We start from the raw sequence: 27,611 nt of genomic DNA, 5'->3' as shown, positions 1-27,611 counted from the left end.
GTTGTGTATTGTGAGTGAACCCCCTGAGTCCGACTGTCCCAGTCTCCATCAGGGGAGGATGTGTTGTATTCATGCAGGTGAGAGTGGGCATTAGAGACAGGGACTCTGCTAATAGAAGAGGTCAAGGGCTGGGCTGATAAACATCTACAACTTAAGTCTAAAAGAGAAAGGGCTTCAATAGACCATATCCCAAAAGGTTCCAGGTAATTTCCAGTAAGAGTCAGAGGAATTACCCAGCAAGGTATGGTTCTAGTTTCTGTCTCTGTGGTATCTGCCCTCATATCATGGCTCAGGGAGACTTGGTAAACTGTGGTCAAAGTGAACCTTGTCAAAACATTGCGTGACTTAAAAGGCTGCTGTCATGCAGAAATGGCAGGTGAATGTTTGATGAGTACAGCCTTGTAAGGGGAATGTTTTTTTAAGCCTCCAACTCTACGGTGCATATAAAGACACCAAGTCATATTTGTAATGTTATTCATACACACAGGCAAGGTTGTGCATTTTCACCTTTTGACTTGCTTGTCTTAGCCTCAAAAATGTTCAGAAAAATAAGCTTTGTAACTAGCCATTTACAGGAAAGTGTAGAGGACTCTTGAGGGGCAGACTGGGATGAGTGTTGAATGAGAGGGCGAATGGGAGCAGAGATGGGGTCAGTAGTGGAACTGATTTGGTGTCTCTGAGTATCTTACCCCTTACACTCCACCCACCACTACCATCGCCACCTAATAACTTGGTATTACCTCTAATTTGAGTTTTTCCATAGGTCACGTTGGATGTGTGTGAGTGAGTGGGAACCGGCGTGAACTTGTTTGTTTTTTAGTACTGCATGTAATATTTAATATGAGTCCTTGTACATATGAGCATATGATATAACTGCAATTGTGTGTGATGACTCACTTTTAAAATGGTAAATAAATCCATAAGATTGGTGGAATTTCCAGATTACCATTTATAGTTGCCAAGAACATTATGTGACTGTCGTTTGAACTAATTTATTTTCATTCATAGCTTATTGCCCTAGGCTTCAACTGTCAATAGTTAAGCTTTGCGATTTGTTGTGGGCCTAAATACAGGCATGTTAAACCGTATTTGTTTTCTTGGGAATTAATCTCCTTGCCCTAAAAATACCCAGCATATATTTTTCAATCAAGTTAAGGCTGCAAATATTCTTGATTTTTTTTTTTTTTTTGCAAACAGTGTGTTTGCAAACCCAAAACCTGTGGGTTGGGCTGGATGTATTCTCGTTAAATCAGTTATTTTTGAATCTGCCATACCACAGCGGTATTGTCTTGAGGTTCACATTCCCTTGTCAGTGTTTTCAGTCTTTTCACTCTTGGTGTGTGTTCCCATTCGTAACATAGGGATATGTGTGTTTATAAAAACAGGATTTGTTCTGTTTTTACAAAGGCCACAGAAAGACTGACTCTGCGCTTTCCTGCATGTCAGTTTCTTTGTTTACTGTGCTCAGTAAGTAAGCATCTGAAAAACACAGCAAACAGCGACTTCTGTGCTGATGCAGGGGTTACCTAAAACGTCTGGTTGAATGAATTTTTTACTGACAAGGAAACAGCTGCTCAAGACAAGCTTTGTCTACTGCCAGAATCGTAGTCATTAATTGCTCGTATATACAACCTAGCACAAGATGGCATAAACATAAGGAGTAACTCAAAGGGAAATTTTAGCTTTCTTGTCCTCCAGGCTTAAAATTGCAGAGTTAGTGTCTTATATCAGGATTTCTTTCTGCATTTTTGGAGATACCCCATTAAGCCCACTGAAGTGGGGGATGATATATAGGGACATTAAAAATTACTGCGGTATTCATTCCAACCATCCCTCTGGGCAAACGTATCCACCTAGGCTTGTTCATTCCTTTGTGTGTGAGTAGTTATCTTGTGGTGAATCCTCACTGACTTCACACCTCTAATTCTTTTCTTTCAATATGGCACCTTTTTTTAGAGGAGAGAAAAATTGCTTTAAAAATGAAATGTCCCCCCACAACATTGTTGACATTTTTTCATTTAGTCTTTCAGTCTAGTCTAGCGCACAGACACACACACACACACACACACACACACACACACAGAGGTAATTTTCCAGTTGCAGACCTGGATCTTTCATGTGTATTTGTTTATTTCAAATGAAGGGAGCAGTGACTCAGGCGTAGATGTTGCAAGAATAAACCATGATAGCCAGACTGTTCTCCATCGTTACTCTCATTTCATATGAACTTCCCATGCCATTACGCCCCCCATTGCTGTTATCACACCGTGATCATCTGTACATGCCCCCCTTTTTCGCTAAAACCATAACCTGCCCAACATGTCTGGGGACTGCTTTAGTCAGCTGTTGCCCAGCTCATTGGGTCTGGCTAATTGGCATGGCCTGCCTCTCCTCCCCCCTAGTACACCCTCTCACTCTCATTTAGATGTCTTTATATTTTTGCCCTTAAGTATTACACCACTGTGAAATGGGGCTCAGTTCTTTCTCTCGCTGGCATAATGCATTCTTTAATAAAGACACAGGTTGCTAAATTGGGAGTGTCAGTCTCTGTTGCATAGAGCTATCAGGGTGATTTATGGTCGCTAGAGCTATTAGATTATGGGGCCCAGCTCTGGCTGGTGTGGATGATAACACTGGCCTACCACCCCGGGGAACAAAGAGTGTGTGCTTTTCGTTCCAAGGAAAAATACTTCTGTTTTTTCACATAAAATATGCAGTGCAATTAGTGAGGGGGTTTCGTGACTGTCTGCCATTTTGTTTTGGGCGCAGTTGAAAGCGTGGCTGAAAAACAGCTCTTCAGACTTCTGTGCATACGCGTACAGACCTGTGGAGAATACTTGGTCTGAGCTTCCTTGCATAACATGCCCATTGTTCCAGTGTAGGGAGCTTTAAAATTATGAGCCCACCTTTTTCAGTTGGGGCGAGTTGTGCCTCATCCTTAATATTCTCTATTACTTCACCCCGCCCATCGGCTCACTTTTTCTTGACAGTGGCAAACGAGGACAAAGGAATAATGAAATTGTTTTAAGATGGTGTCAGCCTAGAATCATCTCTTATCACTGAAACTTCTCCTCCTCCTCTTGTGTCATCACTGAGTCTACGGTGCTGCCTGCCTGGATATAAATGTGTTACCCTTATGAAACACAGGGATCCCTTTTGTGGGCTTGACAGTGGTGTCTAATCACCTGGACCTGACCTTTTTGCCAGAAACACTGGGTTCTGGAGCTAGTGGGAGACTGATGATGACTAGGTGGAAACTGCTGCTGAGGTGAAACTCCGCTGCAGATGTGTGGATTTGTTTGTCATAATCCCCTGTGTGTGTGTGTGTGTGTGTGTGTGTGTGTGTGTGTGTGTGTGTGTGTGTGTGTGTCTGTGTGTGTGTGTGTGTGTTTTTATTGAATAACTTCCTGTCCCTGGTAGACACCAAATACTGAATAGGGGAAAAAATGAATCGCATTTTGAAAGGTAGCTGGAGCATAGAATAGCTAGTGCCTCATAGAATAGCTAATGTCATTCCTCTGCATTCAGGACACATCATGTTGTCCATCTTTATTTATTTAGCAGGAATAATTCCTATTATCTAGAGTCACTAGCAAAGGAGGAAACTGTGAAATTGACAGGGTTGTATGCAGTCTACATAAAATCTTCATAAGCATGCTTGAGTATTCATACTTGGTGTGATAATTGATATAAATTGACAAAGACAGCTGGCATAAATTGCAAAACAAACCCTTAAGTATCTTTTGATTTTTACAGATTTTTTTTTTCAGTTGTCAAAACGTGTAAATGCGCTTCAGTCAGACTTAAAACATGTCACATAAGACTCACACCAGTAGAGTTACCATAATAATGGGACAAAAACCGAGGCTTTTCTGAACCCAGCCAAAATGTGCAACTCTGCAAAGTCTGTCCTCCTTTATTTACCCAGAGAAAGAGGGGCAGGGAGAGAGATGGGAGGTGCTGCGAGTCTTGGCTGCAGCATAAAGGCCAGTTGTCAGCTGGCAGGGAGGAAACAACAGGCTGTCCCCAGGGCATCTGGGAAAAGGACGAGTCAGGGTCGCTTTCAATTAGAGCAGCATGCCTTCACTGGGACAAGACACAGAGGGGTCAGGGCCAATGAGTGGCAGGTGTGAAAGTGAGTGGGAAGTGCGTGCTTGCCTGCAAGTTACAAGTACCACGTGAAGATGGTTGTGTGTGTGTGTGTGTGTGTGTGTGTGTGTACGCACATATTTGCATTATATACCATTTGCACTTTATACAGATCATTGGATAAATGTGCACTAACTACCTATATATTTATGATGGATTTTTTGTTTGGCAGATAGAGATTACGTATGAGAGAATGACGAAGAGAAGATGGACAAAGAGTAGTGGTGGGGAAGATGAGGTATAGGCACATTGAAGGAGAAATGAAGCATGGAGAGCACAGGGAGTGTGAGACAGGGATGTGCTAGCCCTAATGGATGCGCTCATTTGGCCTTTAGCATGGTGAGCCACACCGACAGCCTCTATCAGCAGGCGACTCAGCCGTGTGTCAGTCCTCAGCCTGGGAGCGTGAGAGGGAGGAGAAGCAGCGGGGTATAAAGGAGAACAGGATAAAATTAAGGGCTTACACCCTGTCACTGTCAGCACAAACACACACATACCCACACACACACACAAACACAACAGGAGCATAGTTCATTCTCTGCTGGTGGTTACTAGAGGGAAGGTGGAGAGGTCCCAGCTGCAGGGGACTGAAGTTGATCAGAAGTGGCAGAGCTAAAGGCCTGGAGCAGTGTCTGCTCTCTGGACACCTGGATACTGGGACTTGTCATTGGGCACTGAGATGAGGCCAGCATTTACTCAGAGCTATCCTATAGATCCATCTGAAAATGGCCACTTATGCGAATTTGGAGGTGGAAAGAGAGCAGAAGTCCTCCTCATTGAACTGGCCTGGTCACAAATTTGAGTGACATAATTGGAGTGGGCAAAACTGGGCTGTTTTACTGCCCACAGATTTACACCACTAAGCAGCACAACCTTCCAGTTTAATAACATGGTACACCACACCCTCCCTATTAAAGTTTGCTTTGACCATATGCTTTGCAGAAGGAACAATTTATTCAGATGACTTTAGCTTTGCCAGCCTTATGTCATTTCTGAGGGCAGCATGAAAATAAGAGCAGGTGGATTCTAGTAAGTTTTCAGTGCATGACAGACAACTCATTATCAGGCACCCTGATGAATACATACCAACAAAGTACGTCTCATTTTTTGTCAGTATAATTTGGAACAAAGGCGCTATGCATGAAGTGTAGCAGTGAAAGTATGGGCTTCCTGCTGTGACAAGCGAGTGTGTTCTCAGCTGCGCTTGTCATCTTTATCTCTTTTCTCTGCAGCTTCTTTTTACCAGATCTGTCTCTAATTCCATTTCAGACTCTACTTTGAGGCCCTTGGATTGCTTGTCTTTGTTGTTAATGGACTTGGCCTTTTCACCATGTTCAGTCCCGGTGTTTGAGTGTTTTGGTCTGCTCTTTATGTGTCTTTTTAAAGGAGCAATTAGTGTTAAAGCACGTCAGTCTCAGAATTCATCCTTGAGTAACAGAACAAGAGAGCAAAGGCTCTTTGTATTCAAGCAGGGTGTTCTGTGCGGAAGCTGTCTTTGTTTTCAGTGCGTGATGCGTACTGTCTATGTGTGACAAGGTAGTTCTGTAAAACAGGCCAACATCCTCAAAGAAGCTCCTCAAAGGATAAATTATGGGTTACTTTTGCATTGTAAGGACTGTTTTTGAAGATAAAATGAGCCAATTTGAAGAAACAAACCCCTTACTTCTCTAGAGTAAGATGCCACGTGGGAAGTGTAGCCTGGGGGATCTGAGAGACTGGGACCAGTTGCCCTCAAAATGAAAAATTATATTAATGAGGCCTCACACTATCACCATTCTGATGCTGGATTGTCTCTTAATGACTCATATTTCAGATGGAGAAAAGGGGAAGAAAAACGCCTTCTCTATAAATCTTTGTTCATTCCCTGAATCTCATTAGAGATTGTTTCATTATAATGGACTGAGAGACAGATAAGGCACGACGGCTGCGTTCGAGGTAATGAGCTTCCGCCGCGATTTGTGGCTGCAGAAATCATATTTCCCCCAACAGATTGTCTGCATTAGAATCCTTCCTGTCCGTCCCCAAATAGAGTTTTGTAATGCGACATACCGTGCTCCACTGATGGGTCTGACTTCGGCTGATTTGGTTTTAGTCATGTTTCTCATTGGTGATTGTTTGTGGTGATGCAACAAATTGAAACATTCTGACTCAATCTAGTTGATATAACTATTATTAGCACTGTAATTGACATTGCTGCTGTTTTTCTTCAACTCCAAGAAAACAACCTATCTTCAATGGGATTCTAAGGGTTTAATTTGCAATATGAATAAGATATGGATCAAGCTGGAGTTCTAGGACCAGGAGGACCTACTTCTGTTGCAATACAAGAGTCCATGCAGAGGTTAGATGCATACGCCAACTAGAGTAATATCTCCATATATCCTGCTCCCCTTAGACATGATGATCCTCCCATGTGTAACAGTCAATTCCCTGCGAAAGCTTTCTCCATATGGTCCACTCTGCTGCCTGTCACTATGTGATCATTAAGCATAACAGTGAAATTTAACCATCAGAGCAGATTGTACAGTCTAATATCCAAGCCTCCATTTGACAATGTGTGTGGCAGTGTTGGTATGTCTCTACTTACTTATAAGGTTGGGTAAAGGTCAAAGGTCAACAAAAATGTTCAGTTATGCCGTGGAGGTTCTCCCCTGGGATTCTTGCACTGGTCAGGCAGACAGGATGTGGCAGGATGCGGCAGACCGTGTTTTAATTTGTGCAGCATCCAAAGACTTGTTCCTGAGAGGATGAGAGAAGCAGATCAATATTTCCACTCAGCGTGCTGTAATGAGTGTGACCGCACCTGGCACAGAGTGTTATTATACGCTGGTTATTCCACCATCCGCTGACCTACACCTCACCAACCGTTACCCAGGGCAACTGGTAAATAGCAGCCAAAGGGAGTAACACAAGACAAACACACACACACACACACACACACACACACACACACACACAGGAGATACACTCCTAGACATGAAGTGCACACATGCAGTTTCTTCAGCATTCACTCTCTCATTCACAAATGCATATGAATACAGAAATACACACATACACATAAGCTTGCACTCTGTCGTTCACTCTCATGCTCAGTCACACACATGCACTCACCCAAAGCAAACTCCCTCAGTAGAAGGTGATAGCTGAAAATTGAAAGGTACTCTTGTTTTTTTCGCTTGGGTGAAATGGTTCATGAGTGTGTTCCATGGCCACGAATGAAATGTTTGATTGCTTAGTGCAGAATCCTGAAAATTAGCTAGCACTCCTGGCCCACCGTCCTTTTTATCTAATTTTAATCACTAGGTCCCTGTGCCATCTTTGGAAAGGAGAGTCACGGCGCTAAGTGAAAGGAAACCTCAGTGCATACATCCCTCGAGTTAGCGCAGCTGGAGAAAAACACTGTCATTACAAATATTAGATCTCAGGATTATCAAATTCTCTTGCCAAGAGGCGCTTGCTAACAAGATACTTAGGGATGTAATGGCCCCAGATGAGGGTGGTAAAATCATCAGAATTCGTTATCCTGCAGAGAGCCCATTTCTTGTCCTCGTTTTCTTGTGAATATGGAGCTGTCTACAGTACAGTGATGGGAAGGAGGCTTCACCCTACAGATGTGTAGTGTGATATACTTTGGTTTGAGATACTGGTAAGTGTGATGCATCTGAAAATACAATGTGAGGCAGAGGCAACAGCATTTGCATGATGGATTGAAATTTAGTGAGGTGAGTTGGTGAAAAAAATAAATGTTTTGTGTAAAAGGTAAACCATAGGGAAAGGTTATGTTCCAATTGCATAGATGGAATGTTTCAAGGATTGTTTGTCTCCCTTGTTTCTGAAGTTGCTCAACAGAAAAGTATTGGCTAATGTTAATCCATGCATCTTCTCATGGGGTACACTGTAACAAATGGGACAATCTGGTTTCCCTCAGACTGTCCCCTTTTTCCCACAACACTCTGTTCTGTGAAGACCCAATCTGTTTGGGCCCCCACCCCCAACAGCCTGAAATTAATCCAATTAGTAATCCATCAGGACGTCAGAGCAGCCTCCCCACGCTAATAGAGAATATGACAGCGGCCCCTGCATTATTAATACTTCCATTTCAAGACCCCAGGGCCGCGGGCGGGAAGGTCCGGGGGCCATTCATCACTGCAATGAGGCGTCCAGCGTACTGCCTGCTGGAGCTTTTAAACAAATTGCTACAGAGATAGAGCAAGAGGGGGTGGGGTGGGGTGAGGGAGGGGGGGTGGATGGAGGGAAACTCAGAGAAGGTAGGTAGGGACACAGAGGGGGTGTTGCATGTGATATGAGCTGTGCCGAGATCGTTTAGTCAATGAGGCGCATCTAAACGCCAGTGTGGCTTGTTAAGAGGGGCTGTTTTCAGAAATGGGGCTGTACAGGACTGTGCTGAGAAAATGAAGTAATACAGAGGTCACAGGGCTCCACTTAACCATAGCAAAGGCTATCATTCAAAGCCTACTTAATTCTCCACATTTGTGCGATAAGAATAGAATGCCACACCCCGGTCCGGTTCATTTGTGTCACACTTATTAAGGTCATTTTCACACCTTGTACACTTGAAGTCCGGAGCTGGGTTTGGACTAATTTGAAAGGTGCCACGGTGCCAATCTTCAAGTACACCGGGGTCCTTATTTTATCCATGTGATGAGCCTTGTTACTGGCTAATGGTATGCAAAGGTTGCAGGATATACGATAGCAGGGGACAATCATATACAATCACGTACATGTTGTCAAATGCACCCCCTATTGTTGTTTTTGCTTTGGTGTTCCTTACAAATTGAATTTGGGCAAAAAAAGAGCAACATGAGCTACTTCTGCCATTGTTTCTAATGACTCACATTTCAACAGATGTTCATCGTCAGCTTGTGCCCTAGGTAGCCATCAGCAAGGTGGTTCATAACATGTATTAAAACTATAACCAGCGTACACTAATGTAAAAGCAGTAATGAAAAAGGTGGGAGAAGGTAAAAAAGATTAAACCCTATCAGCGTCATCATTCATTTCACTTCTGTTAACAGAATGAATTGCCTTCACTTCATTGAAATTTCAGGGTGAACTGTACACCTAACTGAATGAAATGAATTCTGCAGAGAAGACAATTTGGGTCAAAAAAGCTCCTCCAAACTAAACAAAAAAAAAAATCTAATGGCACAGTAAGAAGGTTGATCACTTGGAAGAATAATGAGCAATTAAAGCAATATTTTACCATAAACAGAACATTTGAAATGTTTCCTCCTTATATCACAAATGGTGGGTATTTCTTTGTGTTTAATATTAAAGGACACAATCATCTTTTCATGGTCTCATAACCAGCTTTGGGCTTTCCAGCCCTTATACAAAGTTTAGAATGTATACCTAATTGTAATTAAATAATTACAGAAAATTTTCCATCCTGATTTATGGATGTTTGGCATAAGCAAAACTGTATTACAACTTATTCTCACTTGCCAAATGATGAACGAAGCACCTATCGTTCTCTTGCTTCTTATTTGCCCCAACCCCCAACCCCCGCCCCCTACCCTGTTCTGGAAAACACTGACCTTATTATGGTCTGTTTAGTATGTCAGCTGAACTTAATTCCCGCTTGCCAGTGGCTCCAGTGAACAAGCTTCTTGGAGTTATGTACTTGTTGTTCAAGCCAGTGTATGACAGTGGTGGGTCTGTGTTGGTTTGCTGAATTTAGGTCACTAACATCAGCATTGCTGGGACATCAGTGCTGTGTTTGGTGTGTGAATATAAGAGAGTGGAAAAGTGAGAGTAGGAGAGTGTGTCCAGTTCACCTGGGCAGCGTGGCCATGACATCACCATTTGGAGTGTGTTGCAGTTTTCTCAGCCTAAGCTCTGTGTATTGAAGCATGATGACGCTATATGTTGTTTTATACAATTTATGCAGTGGAGGATGGTAGTGTTGTTTAATGGTTGAGAAAATGGACTAATAGCCAGGTTCATCTCCCAGGCAGGACACCATTATTGTCCTCAGCAGCAAGATGCTTCCTGTAACCTTCACTACCTCAGTAAAAAATTGGAGCTAAAATGCATAATGTGGAAAATGTCAGCTTTGAGATTTGCCCTGGATTAATGGTATTGGCTAAACAAATAAGTACTATGATGCAATACTATGGAAAAGGTAACAAGTTCAAAGCCTAGTTTTGCAACACATGTGCCACATTTGCACCCACCGTGCAGTGTAATAAAAGTCTGCAGTGCCGCGGCCAGCGTGGAATGCAAACAGTGTTCGTGGGCATCTTGTCCGTGGGCCTGGAAAGGCCAGCAGTGCAGGTCATGCTGAGTCACACAGCAGCCACGGTCAGCTGCACCGTCGGGGGCGGATAGACTCTCTCAATCCCCAGGGCCCCGGGTGGACATGCCTGGGTGATTGCTAAAGACATGACCAATGGCTCTGTGGTCATGATTCCCAGGCTGTAAGAGCAAGGAAGGGACATGTTTTAGTGCAGGATGGTTTAAACAGATGTTATTAGTCACCCTTGGTAATTGCAGGTCTTCCTGAAATTGGGTCTGCGTCGGAAGTTTGTGGCTGTCTCTCACTCATGCTTATTAAAAGGAGTCTGTTGGACAGGAGAGGGGTTGTATATATGGAGAGTGGGATTGACTGATGACTGAAAGGTTGTGGGTTTTAATCCCATGTGACTATGGGCTGTTGAAGTGTTTAACCGGTCCATTTGCCTCAGTGAGGTCTCTGCTGAATAAAAGAGAGACATGTAAAATGAGAAAGTAAGTGCTTTAAAAGAAAAGGTTTTTCGCTGGAAGAACTCACAGATAGCCTCTCTCCACCATCTCAGGCACCATTCTTTTTGAACCTTCAACAGCAGCCTATGTTCAGAGCTCTATTGCTTATGTTCGCAGAGGTGTTATGACCATTGAGATTACTCTGTTTCTGTTTTTGGCCACAGGTTGGCTATCAGTGCAAGTATCTCACAAATACTATTCTACTGTTAACTTCTAGATCTGCTATAAAGTTTTGCAATGTGGAAATGTCTGTGTTTATCATGACCAGAAAATGAGTTACGATTTAAAGTATTTTCATTTTGTTTGCTTGTTCTGACAGGACCTTGCTGACAGCTGCCTTCTGAATTTGGAGCAAATCTGTGGGGGTCCAACCCCCCTACCAGCACCATAACAGCATCTCCGCAGACCAATCCCCCCCTCCACGGCTGGCAGGAAACTGGGACTGATCAGTCCTTTGGACTTCGCAGCCTTCATCCTAGCCAACACAGACAGTAAGTAGAGCTCCCTTTCCTTGGTCGCATCACTCTGTATTATACAGTGAAGTTAAATTCTCTGAGTGGTGTGAACTGCTAAGCTAATAGCACGGACCAGATTTTTTTTTTTGTCCAGACACCACAGCATATTGCCAATCGTACACGACCTCTGCGGACATACATGTTAATGGCACCACAGTCCTATAGTGCAGAACCCAGTGTGTGAAGTGGCCGAACCCATCAGTGGTCTCTGCTGGATTCAGCAAATCACGGAGGTGGGAATGTGGTGTAAAGAAGTGGTGAGCACAATTTCTGTGTCGTGCACCTATCCCTCTCCAGACCTGATAAACCTCGCTAATGGAGACATCCTTGCCCTGAGGCTTAGAACAGACCTGTGCTGGACTATCAGTGTGAGAGTGCCACATAATGATAGCTGTACCTCTCACAAACCATTCAAGTGCCTAAAAATTATCTGTAATGCTGAACCCCGATGAGACCACTGCTGGGTGATGTAATCGTTGCCAAAATCCTTTTAACTTTCTGTTGTTATGAGAACCGTAACATAAGACTACTTTCATATGTAGAGCTGTATGGGTTTTTTATAGTCCAAAGTATGATGGACAGCTTGATGTATGCTAATGTCCCATGTCTGCTTCCCAGAGGGCATCTGTATTTTCCGAGTATATTTATTGCTGATTGTAAGGGAAGAATGTGAGGAAAGGCCCTTTGGCCCCCATGAACTTTAAGTTTGTGTCCTGCTGTTAAAGGAATAATATCTGTAGCATTAAAGGCTCAGCAGAGGTTGTACATTTTTACCAAGTGCTCATTGGCATACACACAGAGCTAATAGAGCTACATAATGGATTCCTTACAGCAGCGCTGCTGCACATTTAGCATTGTGACTGTGCATTGCAAAATAGTTTGAGTAGTTCAAAGAGTCAAATGCCTGTATTTGCCACAGTAAGGTCCATGTGAAGGTTTGCATTGAGCAGCCTTCCTTTTAATCACTGACTTTTGTTACATGATCTCTCTTTATGCTGGAGCCTATTGTGTGCAGGCAAAAGAGGACACAAATGCTGCCACTTTCTATACATGTTCATAGGTGTACACAGCACCTTGCTGTCAAGGTCTTGTCAATAAAAAAAAAAAATGTGCTGCGAAATAGTGAAGGATCAGTGAGATCTTTATTCGGATGAAGAGTTTTGCTTTGATGTGGCCCCTGTTGAACATCTCCAAAGCAAAAGGGAGAAAACGCAACTCAAAGTGGGCGGATAGGCGTGAAATATGATGGGACTGCATGCTGAATGGCTGATTGTCACGCCAACCGAGTATGTAGGTGAGGAAGCCATTGCATTCAGATCTGCCACCCACTCCCGCCACAATACAGCGCTGTCACCCACCTACCAGGGCCCAAATCATCAGATGATGTGTGAAATTCTTTTCATATCTCATGTGCATCAAAATTCACATTGTCTCTTTCTATAAAGGGTGGAACGAAAGGACACTGATATACAGTGCCACTTCTTGTTGCTTCATGCCCATAGGGTACAGATTATGGTTAAATACAAATCCATCAGGTTCTTAGAACATTTGTTGCCTTTACTTGAGGTGACAGGCTTTACATTTGGAAACCCATGCCAGTGATTCCTCTGGGTTTCCACAGAGCTGAAGACCTGTTGCTCCCCAGCCTTTTTTTCCAAGGCAGCCAAGTCCATGCAAATGCTCTTTTTGTTCCTTTTTTTTTCTTGAGCGGTCCTCCTGTAGGCACCACGAGAGCTTCTTCACACTTCAGTGTGCTGTGACAGATTGGCACAGGGAAGGAGCAGATGGTGGCTGGGAGGGGCAAGTTGTCACCACAGTGCAGAAGTGACATGAATCGATCCTCGGGAGCCGGTCACACTCCGGTTTTGTAATCCCAACTTCTTCCCTTCCTTCCTCTCCTATTACAATCAATGATCTGAGCAGCTTAAATGGTACAAACTGTCACAGCCTCTCCTTTCCCACCCTTCGGAAAAAGTGCAAAATGGTCATCAAGTCTGACACATCCAGTGCTCGTGTGGCACAGTGACAGTGCTGCACAGTGGCAGCTGTTGTTTAAGCTGAAGATGCTTCTGTTGGGTGTCTTTCTACATAGTAATAGAACATCCAAGCAAGCCTTTACAGAAAAGAAGCCATCAAATCTAGACCTTTATACCTGTATGCAACAGTAGCTATTGCCTGCATTATTCTCTCACAAAATAAAAGCATGGGTTAAAAATAACTTAATTTCAGAGTCAGCTTTTATTGCCTTTCATTTAAATGTTGTATAAACTGAGATGTTTAATAGATTGTAATTCCCAAATTTATGATCATTGTGTCCTAAAAGTACCATTCTGTTTGATAATTCTACAAAAAAAAAAAAATCACAGATTGTTTTCCAAGAAAATGTCTCAATCTGAAAAGACAAGAAATTCTCTGAAAACGTTAGTTCCTCTTCACTTTAAAAGGAGCTGAATCAATTTTTCAGCTTTAAATAAACTTATTTTGCCGCTTTAAACATAAAACGTTGTGTTTTGTTTTTCTTTTTGTTGTTTTTTCTTCAAAAAGCTTTTCAAGGTGAAAAGACAAGACTCTTTCAATAACACCTGAGTTTCAGGGCAAGGGATATAGCAAATGTAATTAAGGCAAAAAGGGGAAAGAATAACAGCCCCATTTCCTGTAATTGAATTACAAAACAAGCTGGCATCAAACCAAGGCTGGCTTTCACTGTAGGTGTAGGTCATAATCTTAAGATTTGGTTCCTGTCACCTGGAGATTGGTGGGAGAGCATTCCCACAATGCATTTCCTCTCTGAAACGGAGTGCCACTTCTGCTCAAAGTATTGATTTTTGCTGATACAACACATCCTCTGGGACTTATAGCAAGGAAACGTAAACCCATTCCTGGTATCTTTTTCTGTGGGTGGACTTCAACATCCCTCAACCACTCTAGTTCATGGACACAATGGGTGGTCTGACAGGATTTTGTAGCAACCTGACCAGAGAAAATGCAGCCGGAACGCAACGCTGTGATTTTAGTTTCAATCTGTGAGAGCACTGTCCCATTTGTCACTGTTCTTTCTACATTCCCTTAATTACTGATGTGTCAGCCAGCCAAAAAGAGCATCTCAGACAGCTCTTCTGTTTATTAGGAAAACACCATTATTGTCATTCCTGTTGCTGTGTACATCACCCAGAGGGAAAGAAAGGAACTGAGTGTGACAGGTGGTGCATGCTGGGAAGGTGAAGGTGTCTCCATTCAGAAGGGGCTCCTTATAAAGGCAACTTTGGTCTGTGAGTGGGAGTCATGGGGCTCTGCTGAATGTCTCAGGACACAGTAGAGAGGGAGGGAAAGAGAATGTGTGTGAGAAAAATGTGCAAAATGATCAAAGAAAGAAAGAATAAGAGATATTAGAAATGCACCCCATTTCTTTGCCCTTGTCTTCCCTATGTACATGATGAATATAAAGAAAATGCTATTCTGTTTTGAGTTGTTTAGCCATAGTATTTTCAACTTTCGTCTTTCCCATGGATTTGAACAATTAATATTTGTTTAATCCCTTGTAGCTCCTCCTCCTGTGTTTCTCTGCCTGTCGAATATAGTGGTAGGGGGCTCTCAGGCGTGATGGAAAGTTGATACGACACTTTTGCAGTGCAAGGCTAATAACTTTGTGTAAACGTCGCACAGCAATAAGGGTTTTATGGGCTGCTTACACACAAGTCTCACATTCTGAGACTCTTAAATTTGTCAGGGGGTCCTTTGAACCCTCAGAAAGCAATCTCTGCGTCTTCCTTTGAATGGACAGCTTTTCATGCTGAAGCTGTGTGGAGGAAAACAGAGCTCCCCAGTGTGATGCCCGTCTCACGCTGATCGCTCAAACGCTCTGCAGGCCCTGCTCCCAGAGAATGCTCTTTTCCGCAGCAGCCTTCTGCAAAACACTTGGGAGATTCCACAAATGAAATCTGCAATGGGCGTGCTTCAGTCGAGCTCCAAGGGAGGAGGGGGAAAAAAAAGTGTTGAAAATCCACAAAATTAGTTTTTGAGGATCAACAACAAAGCGAGTTATTTTCAGCGAGCTAAGCCCACCCCTCCCTTGATGAAGGCATCCAAGCTATACGCCTGTTTGCTGTCAGGGAAGAGATTAATGTCCGCTCTATGGGGCAGCTTTTGTTACAAGATGCCACTCTACCTCCCAAGGTGATGTGGTGCTGGTCACCTAGGAAGAGCCACAGTATGGGTCCTGAAGAGATGGACATATCTATTATTTTCAGGGCAGGTGTACATACCCCAAATGCTGAAAGACAGTCATTTTACTGTTGATGCAATTTCATCAAACTTTGACAACCTTTGGGGCAGTTTCATTTAAAGTGATAGTCCCATCTCTCTGATGGCAGTATTAATCATGATTTAGGTTTTTGATATTTTCACCTCTCGTGCATGTTTGATGGAAAAACCAATTGTACTGTAAATATCCAAGACAAGAGATGAAATTTTGCCTATCAGGCCCTTTCTTTTCCCTCCAAGGAGACATTTTATGCCGTTGGTACTGCTTTTGGCTATTTACTCTCATCATCCAAACATGAATACCCTTCCCCTGTTTGTCTGCTCACATCTGCTCACATCTCTTTTCAGTGGGTGTCATTCTGACACACCTGTTACACACCAAGCACAAACCCTCATACACCACCACATCTGCAGCCCCTGGGCTGTCCTCACACCCTGCCCCTCAACAGCTCGCAAATGGTCTGAACCATAGCTAATTTTGGCTTGGGGTATCATAGAAATCCACTATGTTCTTGTTGGTAGGGTAAATCAACATAACATTACCTTAAAAGCTGCACCTTTTCACTGTGACTTTATTTGTGTTGCTCACCTTCCACTGGTCTTGGCAGGTTGCTAGAGTCATTAATGCCATGCAGCCTAACTAACTTTCCTCCAGTGCCTGAGTCTGGACTCAGAGTTAGAATGGCAGTGGGGAAGCCTGCTGGTGATAAGTGGTTGTATGCAATATGTTACTCGGTGTGCATGAGTGCGTTATTATGTATGTCCATATATACAGTGCAAATGCACTGGTTAATTACCAGATTTTTAGATTACCATATTTATATTTCCAATTAACGCAGCATCTGTCTGAGAGTTTTTTCCAGTCATTTGTAGGTTCCACACGATCAAAGTTTCAAATAATCGCTGCAGTGAGCATTTGCTAATATTTGAGAGAATCGTTGCCCTGGCAGGTGTGTGTGCACATGTATGTACATGCACATGTGCATGCGCGAGTGTGGGAAAGCTTTGAATGAGATCTAATACCTGTTGGTCTTGCACTTTGGGTTTTTGTCTAGTTGAGATTTTACACTCCTGATCAATTAGCGCCATATGAAGGCAAGTGCAAATGTGTTCTATCAATGAGAAGACTGACTCCGCTTTACAGTGTCATTAGCAATACCGTTGTCATATGGTTGTGAAGATTTGATGCACACAGATAATTTCTGCATAACAACAAGATTAAAAAGGGATTTCAGCAAATGGGGTTGATTCCTGTTTTGGCTTATTTTAGATGTAGTGGGATGCAGTGGATGCCAAGTTGCTGTAGCTTGCTCTTTTGTCTGCGCCAGGATTTTACTAGATGAATTCATTTCATAGAAATGTGATGTAGACCGCCTTTAAGATGAGGATAAAAGGGGCTTGGCCATCAGCCTTCCCACTCAGCTTTTAGAATGCCATTGATAAAAAAAGAACCCAGGAAGTCTATATCCCCACATATTCTGTGTCACCTTGGCAGGACATGAAATAATATTGTGTTTTTTTTTTTCTCCCATACCTAGATCTCTGCCAAATTAATCTGGTCCTTTTTGACTGACACTCTTTATGATGCTGTAAATATAATATAGGGTGGTGCTGTAAGTTATCCTACTTCTGAGGCATTCCACATCTGTACAAGACATCAGTAGCCATTTTAGAATTGAAGGCTCGTAGCATCATCTACTTGTACGGTAAGTCTGTACTGTCTTCATAAACATTTGGCTCTCCATATAATGTCCCTTAAATCAGTGAAGCCTAATTTTCTCCCTGGCTGGCTACCAACTGCACAGATTCTGTAAGTTCTCAGATATTTCAGCATTTAGCTCAGCAGTATAGTGTCTTTATTTTTTAATAATTGATTCTGTTTTTTTAACTTAAATCGCAAATATATTCACTTTTGGTGTTTAGGAATTTAGAAAGCACTCTTGAACTGAATACAGTGGAAAGTTTTGATTACTGAACTCAAGTGTTCTACAGCACATTCCATTTCAGAATACCAGCCTGCCCTCTGTGCCTTTCTGAATCACATAGGCTATTTCCCACCAAGACTCTGTAAACGAGGCTGTTCTATTTCTGTGCCCAGACAGTTTTTAATATCTCTTTTCTCAATGACTCCGGGCCGATTTTCCACCTGAGTGATTAGAGTAACAGATGCCCAAACAGGGCTGCAGCAGCCACGCAGGAGAGCAGACACAGTCAAGGTATTTGACTTGCATGGTTTCACATGGATGAGAAGCCTTCCTGCACGCTGACAGCCTCAGTGGCTGATCCAGAAGGTGAACCCCCACAGTCAAATCTCTTCGTCTCGCGTTTTTTTTTTTTTTTTTTTTTTTTTTTACCTGCGCTTATCCATTTGGACAATTACTCACACACCTGGGACTGACAGCACCACTAGCTATCATACAGCAAGCAAAAATAAAACAATTTCACGCTGTTTTACCCAGAAGGGAGTTTGTGCCATTTATATTCCAGTTGAACGTAAACGCTGATAACATTGTTTGTCCAAAATTTGCTGTTTTGTTTGCAGACCCAAGTTGACAAAACTGGTTTCTAGAGAATAAAATGAGATATAACAGGGAGAATAACCATGATACATTAAAATAAGTAGGTGTTATAGCTGTGGAAAGTAATTCACAAGGCCTGTGATATACCATGATATACCACTGCAAAGGTATTGTAAGTGCAGGAATAGGCAGATGAACGGCACCGTTGTCAGAAATATGATTGGATGAAAATTCAAATCATCGACCCAGTCAGACAGCACCTTTGAGTCAGGGTTACTCCTTCTTCCCACTACATCCTGTCTGTTTGCATACGTCTGTAACCCCAGCACTGAGCACACGTACACACCGCTCCCTGTGTCCGCAAGAGTAATGGCTCCCTGTTCCCTCCTGCACACACACTAATGAGAATTTCAAATCCAGCAAGCAGAGTGCATTCATCACACACTCATACTCAGCGACATCTCCACCAAGGCTTAACAGTATGCATGCTCTGCTATCTGTCCGTTATAGATGGGGCTGTTTCCCTCATATATCCTAGTGTGGGTATACTTTAAGTGTGATGTCGGGGTGAGGTGCAACAAAGAGCCTTTCGATTTGATTCCATTCCCCTCTCACTCCCTTTCTTTCTCACTCTCACATTCTCATTTTTCTTAGTCACTCACCTCGTTTCTCTATCTCTTATTGTCCATCAGTCTCGCTTTAGGCCAGTGTGCCAGGTGTGATATATTTGCATTAGTCTCTTACCAAATTAATAAATAGGATGGATTTTTTTATTCTGATTGATAGTAATATCACTATCATTCTTATATCTAGTTTTTTCCTATTTAATGGAATACTCAATCCATGCCCTCCCAGAAAATATTAAGATGAAGACATGATTACAGGCCTAATATTTTTCCTTACCTTTACAGTAGTAGGTTTCCAGATTGAAAAGCTTTTCAGTTATTTAACTAAGAACACAAGCTCATTGGAAATTCTGTCGTGGTGTGAGATCCTGCTTCAGGCTACTGAACCTCATAAAAGGCCCATATTGCTGCATCTCTTTTTCTCTCTGCAAATTGTGTTGTAGTTACTCATTCTTTTAAAAGCATACTAGATCAACTCAATACGTAAATACAGACTCCAAATGCATAGCTAAGTTATACAAATGGTGTCCTTTGTGTATACTAAAGTGGTTTGTGCCCTAACTGTGTGGAATTTGCATTTATATTCATTTTCAGAATGTGCTAGCCTTGTGCTAACAGGCAAAGAGGCATTCTTGTGACAGGAGGCAGGCAGAAAGGATTCAATTTTCTTAAAATGTTAAGATATGTCAGCATTTCAGTTCAAAGTAAATGGCTTAAATGGTTCAGGACAGCCACTCTGTCGTAGCCTGCCCAGTAAACATAGATGTAGCATTATACATTTTACAGACTTTGAAGGCAGATATGGAGATGAGTAAACATTATCCTGTTGCGGGTAGTTTGAGAGCAAGTGTCCATTCACAGCATATGTATTAAAGAGACAATAGACAACAACCTTCTTTTGAAAGGAAGTAGCAATTTCTCCTCTGCGAAATCAGTTCCTTGTTTTACAGTGTACATACATATAAGTCAGGATGGCATGTTAAATCTGAGATTTTTGGTGGGGGTACAGCACCCTCTCAGAAGGAGGAGGAGAGAGAGAGCTGAGAGAATAGAGAAGACAAATGATTAGAAACCTGAGTGCAGTCACATCCTAGAAAGATTGAATCCCTTAATCAGTTTTTTTGATTTAACTGAAGTGAGAGTTTATCACACCTGCTACAGGGTCTGTAATATCTACACTGTGATCTGAACCTCAAGTTAAAAGCTATCCACAATATCCATTAGTTTGACTGCTCTATCATCCAGACAAGAGGGACAAGACAGCGCCACCTAGTGGTTCAGTGACCTTAGTCTCTTGTTGGTATTACTCATTGCTTAACCAGTGCTTAACCAGGCTGAGCTTTGTTGAGCTGCAGAGTGAGAGAATTGGGTAAACTGGGGTGGTCATCCATTGGCAGCAGTATTTTAAGGTTTTTACACTTACATTTATTGGTTTTATTCATTTGTTGAAATTATTTATTTCAACAATTAAACCAATTAACCAATTAAAAAATGCCTACAGTTGTCCTGCTAGTTAAAACATAAGGCAAGGCTTGTAACTGTCAACCATGTATTTCTGTGTCTGCCTTGTAAGAGCCATTAACTTAATGTCATTTTCAATACATCCAGCCACATTCTTGTCCTGTCCAAAAGCCTTATAATGAATTTCATGGTCCAATTAAATATACATGTTTAAAAGGCCATTTTAAGGTGAAACTTCTGGTGATTTTTCTGAGAACAGCCCTGGGGCCCTTTAAGTCAGCTCCTCAGTAATTTGCAGTGACCTGGGAAACCCCGGACTGTGGGCCTGCAGGTGCAGGACTATGGAAACCCTGTTCAGCTGATGCAGGAGTGATGAATCATATTTGCTGAATTTCAGGCTGTAATGTCAGCATCATTATACGAAACCACAACTTCATAATGAAGCCCTGTTTTGTGTCCTCAGGACCTCAAACGACAGTGTGTTCGATAGGACCGACACTTGTTTGGTTTTTTTTTTTTTTTTTTTTTCAGCAGAGAGAGATACAGGCCCTTTTTTCATTATGATTCTTTGCCCTTACCAGTGATGGGCTATACAGGACAGGAAAGCAACACAACAATAAGTACAGACTGTGATACTAACAGAGCAGGGCGCACTCAGTGCAGTCATCAGGCGGGGGTGGGGGTGGGGGGGGGGGGTGACTGATGCTGTGACGGCTTCCTCAGTGCGTTGTACTCACTCTCACCCATATATGCCGTCATTGTTTTTTTTTTTTTTTTTCTTTCGAAAGAGGGTGGTGACTGCAAGCACTGGAGAAAATAACCTTAGAGTGTAAAAAAATGCAACAATGTGTGTGAGACATGCGTTACCGGAGCAGCAGACACCATGATGAAGTACTTAATCTTGGTGGGCACTGTGAGGCATGCAGGCATGATGATAGCATTACACTGAAAGCATCCCCTTCACAGCGTTTTTTTTTTTCTCCACAGCTTCATTGATTTATATTTCAGTGCATTAGCATTGACTGCTCAGATTGGAGAATCATTCATTTAAAAAGTGTGCCTGTTGTGACCAGAGCCCGCTAAAGATGGCAGGAACAATGGTGCTGTCATCCCCTTCATGACTCACACCTTTTTTCTTATTAGCTTTGAAACATGGGTCCAGGATTGATCTGCTCTGCTGCAGCAGTTTGATTGAAACTAAGCAGCATGGGAGAAAATGAAAGGTCCATTTGGCTTTTTTTTCCTCCAACCATTGTCTATCAGATACTGTCTTGTATCTTTTGTTCTCGGTACTGCATTGACACACCTTCATCAAGATGAATGTAGGACCTGTAAATAGCTTGTCACAATGTCTAGTAGCTTGTTTTATCAGGCGGTGTTTGTTGTAGCTTACAGCAAGAAAATACTGCACGCATTACCATGTCACTGTCAAAGGGGACATAAGAAGTGCAGGCTTTAAGATCACTCAGAATTTGACAAGAACCGTTACGCGGGACTAGATTTCTGCTCTGTTTCATGCGAGCACCATTCCAAAGTCACAGGTTAATGGGGTTTGTGCATCTCCAAGCCTTGCAAAGCTGAGGTTATTGGTTCAGTATGGTAAGGATTACATATGAATAATGGCTCAGGCAAAATCCTGCAACCTTCCATTTCACCAGGACTGGAAGGACTGGGTGCAGGTGCCTGTATCATTACGATTACTCTACTTATTGCTAAGCCACTGGTGGTTTTGGTCCAAAAGGTGGATGTGGTGGGCCTGTGGTAAGTATGAAAGTGCAGCATCTGATGAGGCCTGGTGCCAGGAACAGGGCTGTCCAGGGCCGTCACCACATCATCCCTGTTTATGGGGTTCATGTGACCTGTGAAGTTCTCTTGAGGGAGCCAAAATCAAACCAGAAGTTCCCTGGGGTGCTGAAACACTTCATCCTCTCAGAGGAGATGAGACAAATACCCTGTCACGGGAAATCCGGCACCGCTGAAAGCTGCTGACTTTCGGATTTTCCTGGTCGCTCCAACTCTGGCGGCGGCCATGGTTTTCTGCTTCCGCTGCAGATCGGCCCGCCACACCGGCTCTCTGACTTGGCAGTCCCGGCGCTGTGCGGGGCCTAATCACAGAAGCGTGACAGAGGATCAGCAGCCTCACACAATAAAGACACCGAAATCTAATCATGGGTAGGGGGGGGAGGGAGATGAGCCCTGCACGTTCCGCCGCTCTAAGCCTGTTTTCGAATCCGGGGACCACCAGGACAGGCTGCGAGCGCCCGAACCCCGAATATCAGCGCAGCGGAGAGAGCGGGAGAGGCCGTGGGCCCCGCTAATAAAGACGCGGCGGCGGATTATAAGCGATCCTCTGCAGGATGAGCGCTGACAGCGGTTATTGTTTGCCTCGTTCTCTCCTCCCTTTCTTCTCTTTTTCTCTCTCTCCGTCTATCCGCGCAGAGTTTTTCATCTTCCCAGCAGGAGTGCGGCAGATATCATTTTCATCTGGCTGCACTCGCCTCCCTCAGGGGGAATGCTAGCCCAGGAAAATAATGACAGGCCCCCGATATTGTATTCTATTAAGCGTGGGGCTTGGGACACTTCTGTTGCCATTGTTTAGCTGTCAGGAGGAGAGGATGCGCCACACATTACTGAACTGAGTAGATTACATATATATTTACACGCAGTCCTGCCAGATCAGGACGAGCAGGCTGCTCAGACAGAGCTGCAGGACAGTTGTGTTGAGAGTGTGCCTGTGCACCCTGCTGTAGCCTGGCTCACACTAGCCCTTTAATGAACACTGCAGGTGCAGCCTGAGCTAGAGCATTGGCTCTGAGAATTAGCTAAATACCCTTGGCCAGAGAATTAGCTAAATACCCTATTTTCACCTTGGGCTGTTCGAGGGGGGAAAAAATATTTATTTATTGATGTCTTTGAGCACAGATTTCCAATTAGTACTTGACATTTGTTCTTGATTTTGCTGTTCTTCCGAGTGTTCACCAACAAAGGCTTAATTGTGCAAAAATTGGCCAGTGCTTGGGACTTTGCCGCCACCCAAATTGTAATCTGGTATAGCCTTTTAAAACCTTCCAGGCATCTGAAACCCATAAGCAAATTTTCTCCGTGTGACCAGGAGAGATGTGGGGATGATGCCATAATTACACTGCAATTCATTTAATGCTTGTATTTCATTTTTCCTGAGTTTCCTAAGTGCTGTATATAACTCTGCTCTTGACATTCAACACATTGGGAATTTATTTTTTATTATTATTCATGAACTTTATGTTGCAATAACGTTATATTTGATGTTGCACAAATAAAATGCATATTAGTCACAACAGTGTAGCAGCAGTGTAGTTTCGATTCCTAAGGAATTGTAGTTTATATTTATACACGTGGCACACCTTTTAACGAGCAATTTAACAAACATGCACGAAAATGTTGAGCTCCTGCTGCAGGTGTTTTAATTTTGATCTGTGTGGCTGTCATAGGAGAGCTCCTCGACACTCTCTCTTAATTAGAGCCTTGGCTGAGATTGGCTCACCACCCCTTCTCATGCATTACTCTTCATTTGTTGCTCTGTGAGCAATCGTGTGGCAGATTTGATGAAGAGCACCGCTGCACTTTGATACAGAGCCTCGCCACCCACCCGCACCTGCCCCCCGTGCTTCTCTCTGTCTCGGTTACCCAAACGCACATCCACCCACTTAGAACGTCCTCGGGGAATGGAAGTCTGAAGAGTCATGCTGTGTGCCCCCATCCCTCGGCACGGAGGATGACTCCAGCAGTCAGGTCTGGAGGCTGCGGGTTTGAAGTGCTGAAATAGACTTGTAAAAATAGATGAAGGCGCCCAAACTTCGACACGAACGCACACCGCTTCTCTGCTGGCTGGCTGCACGCTAGACGTTTTTATATCTGGTTACTCTTCTCCAGCTTCCTTGGGGAAGTGGATAGGCTTGAGTTTCTGTCAATATCGTGCTAGGCAGTGCTTATTGGTAGCATTGCAAATTATCAATAACTGGGACGAGCCGGTATTTAGCAATTTGTGTTTGTTTTCTGTGAGTGTGCGGTGTGTGTTTCCCATGTTTGTGTCAGTGTGTGAAAGTTTGCAAGCTGGGGGTAACCATTGCAGTCCTTCAAATGGTAGACAGTGACAGTGACAGGCATGTGGGATGTGGAGGAAGAGGGAGATGAGTTAAAAGGGGTGCTTTCCTAAGCATCCTTGACACAAGAGAAGTAAAAGTGTGCATTTTTACAGTGGCTCCTCACTCCCATACTAATGGTATTATTTTTTTCCCCAGGTTCTGACATAAAGAGCATGGATAATGCTCTCAGTGTTTCCCATTATCGATTAGGCTCCTCCTAGCTGTCTAGATGATATTCCAGTGCTGAAAGCAGTCCAACTTTCTCTTTTACAGGAGGCTCTGAGGCTTTTCAGGTTACAGTGAAAATGATAGATAGGAACAATCAAACATTCTTAACAGGTGCTTTTAATACGTTCCCATGGCAGAGATGTGTTTTGTATCATTTTAGCTCTTGGAAGCTATAATTTTCCACTTCAGGCAGCTGTCAGGTCTTGGATTGTTGGTCTCAGATCCTTGTATGTTTATATGTTGTGTCTCCCCCCCAGCATCACTGTGGTTGCTCGATCTGTCTGGTGTGTAGTCTTCTGTTTAAAACTAAACACAGCATCCTGGTGGCTCCCATTGTGTAATGGATGACAGTTGATCAAACACTGCGGTAGAGATAAGAGCACAGATCGAATTCACACTCAAATTCACAGCCGTAGCATTTTCACTGCATTTGTTTGGATAGGAACCTCCTGCTTTTGCCCTTTAGAAACTCGCTCATTGCTCATTAGTGTTAAATGTAAGCCCCAGCACAAAGAGGGAGAGATTGGGTGAAAATGGTGGAAAGGGCATCACACATCTGCTTGTGGCCAAAGGCTGGAGTACCACTGTGGAGAACAAAAAGATGTATGGACAGAAGGTAGTATGCAAACATGGTACAAGAAAAGGCCTACCAGTATGTCTGAGCTTGGTGACTGTGCTGGTACCACTGTTCCAGGTCAAGTGATTTTGATCATGATGAGGTCATAGCACGCATGGCCAGAGGCAGACTGTCAGCCAGGGCTATCATTCTATCTTTCCTCCATGCCAGTCTGTGGTGGCGTGTCGAAAGGCAGGGGGATTATAGGTGAACTTCCATGTGATTGACACCATCGCTCTCAGCGCTAGCTCTACAAAAGCTGCAAAATGAAGTTGTCAAGAGCATGAATGTTTTGTTTTTGTGCCGGCTGCAAAAAAAAGAAGAGACAGCCCTTTCATGGTTGATTTGACATGCTGAGCAATCTTTCACAATGAAGTGATAGATAAGGGATTTTCCTCAGATCAAACTCAGAATCTGAGTCATGTTAATGCTTTGATGGCAGAGTTGTACCGACCTGATGTTTTATTCTGCAGTAGTTTGCATCAATAGGAATTTGAGTTTGCTAACCCACATTAAGTATAGATTATATGCTGCAAAATACAGCACATAGCATCTCATAGAGTTCCACAAACATGGATGGTAAAACACGTAGACAATGAATCAAGGTAAAAGGCTGAAATAAACATACCACCATGGACAAGCTATTTGTGTGTTGATTCGGAATGAGATTGTTGACAGAACATGTTGTAATTCATGCTATTTCCATTCACTTTTTAAGGATGATTAATTGGCAGTTGTTGATTGAATTGTACCCTTAGTATAGTAATTGTATTCTAATGGCGCATATGAATGGTGATTGAAAAGCAGCCTTTGTTTGGAACAGCACTGATTGAATTCACCTTGAAAAGGCTAACAGCCCAATTTGTGTCGCACTCAGTGAATACATTTGCCAAAACACCTCCACATGATTTTGTCTAATATGGCCAAATAATAAGGTAAAATTAAATGAGATTGGCTGTTGAAGTTATTCTTCTCTGCTAATTAATAATTTGGAGTGCTGCCTTTTCTCTTCCTGGAGAGGAACATGTATTTAGACTATTTAAGCCTCAGAGTCCCTTCAGAAGTTAAATTTAAGTATGTGAAACTCTGATACTCCTAACACATAGTTCTTATAACATCCAGATGGTTCAAACACATTCAAGATGGTTTATGTGCTGGTTGCTATATCGTATATATTGCCTGGTGGAGTAAAAGAAAATCTATTTTAAAGGAACAGGACATCAGGATCAACATTAACATCCTAGTGCCTACTAAACTAGTCCTAGATGGATTTATAATTTGGTATTTATGCCCTCGGACTAAAAGTGCCCCAGTCCCCAGAACATCAGTATATTATGGTGAACTTTGAGGGGTGGGTTCACTGGTTCTGAGGGACAGTCTTTGTGCTGGTCATTATTTACTTTTCTGCTAATAATCATAGTTTTGGAGCTAACGAGAGTCCAACAATCACCCCTGAAGGTTATCGAGACTCCCACAGTGTCTTTGTCCCAGTAATGGTACGCTGTCTCTTTATTCAACTTCCTGCTTGCTTCTGTGACGCCACCACACTTAACTATTGAAAATCTAATTAGAGAAGTTCCCCTCTTTGAGGCGGCCTGTTGGGAATTGATCTGGCTGATGGGCAGAACGGGCTTTAAAGCGGAGCCTCTGCCAGGGGAGGCTGGCGGAGGGCCGCATTGTGCACGGCCTTGCAGCGCTTTCCGTGCCTAATCTCCGGCCATGTGAGCCTCATCATGGGACCATGTTCGGATGTCAGCAGGCATGATGAACCAACCACAAGCAGGTCAAGGATGATGTGGCCTCGGCGAACAATGGGGGCTCTTGTACCCAGGGTCGTACACAAGATATAGGTCTTGTTTTGTTTTCCCCCCAGCTACTTAAACAGCCTATTTATTGCAGCACCTTTTAGCGAGGATCACATGCTGCCTTCCAATGCCCTGGATTGTTATTAGCCGCAGAAACCTCCTGATCAGAGATGGGTTTTTGGGAGGAAAAAGCATTTTAGTAACTGAAACACAGAGAGTGCTCTATACAAATGTGTCTGCACGTTGTGGTCTATGCATGACAACAGGTTTCAATCTTATACTCTGTTCTTCAGAATCAACTATATGCCAGTATCAGCGTTTGCCTTTTGAGTGCCCTGAACCAGAATTACAGATTTGGCCGAGTGGTGTTATTAGGTCAGTCAGAAAGCAAACAAAGTACGTAAGGAGCAGGTATGTAAACACATAGTTCCTTTCAGCTGAACCGAGGGACAAGCCGTCAAAACTGTGCTCCATGTCACCCTCTCCCACCCGTCTGAATCTGAGCTCTGAGCACTGCGCCTAATCATCCAGCCCTTGTTCCTC

The 27,611-nt window shown here is 43.1% G+C and overlaps 1 protein-coding gene across 3 annotated transcripts in view; it reads left to right on the top strand.

Annotated features, from left to right (window-relative positions):
- Positions 1-27,611, top strand: part of sema6e (sema domain, transmembrane domain (TM), and cytoplasmic domain, (semaphorin) 6E) — a 114,051-nt gene that overhangs the window by 47,521 nt on the left and 38,919 nt on the right. For all 3 annotated transcript variants that reach the window (XM_036538785.1, XM_036538786.1, XM_036538784.1), the window contains one exon: positions 11,234-11,405. The gene's annotated coding sequence lies outside the window, so the exon portion shown is untranslated. The remainder of the gene's footprint in view (positions 1-11,233; positions 11,406-27,611) is intronic.

Source organism: Megalops cyprinoides, chromosome 10 (assembly GCF_013368585.1).
Source record: "Megalops cyprinoides isolate fMegCyp1 chromosome 10, fMegCyp1.pri, whole genome shotgun sequence".
NCBI lineage: Eukaryota > Metazoa > Chordata > Actinopteri > Elopiformes > Megalopidae > Megalops > Megalops cyprinoides.
The sequence above is the reverse complement of the archived record's forward strand: the minus strand, read 5'-3'. Positions and strand labels throughout refer to the sequence as shown.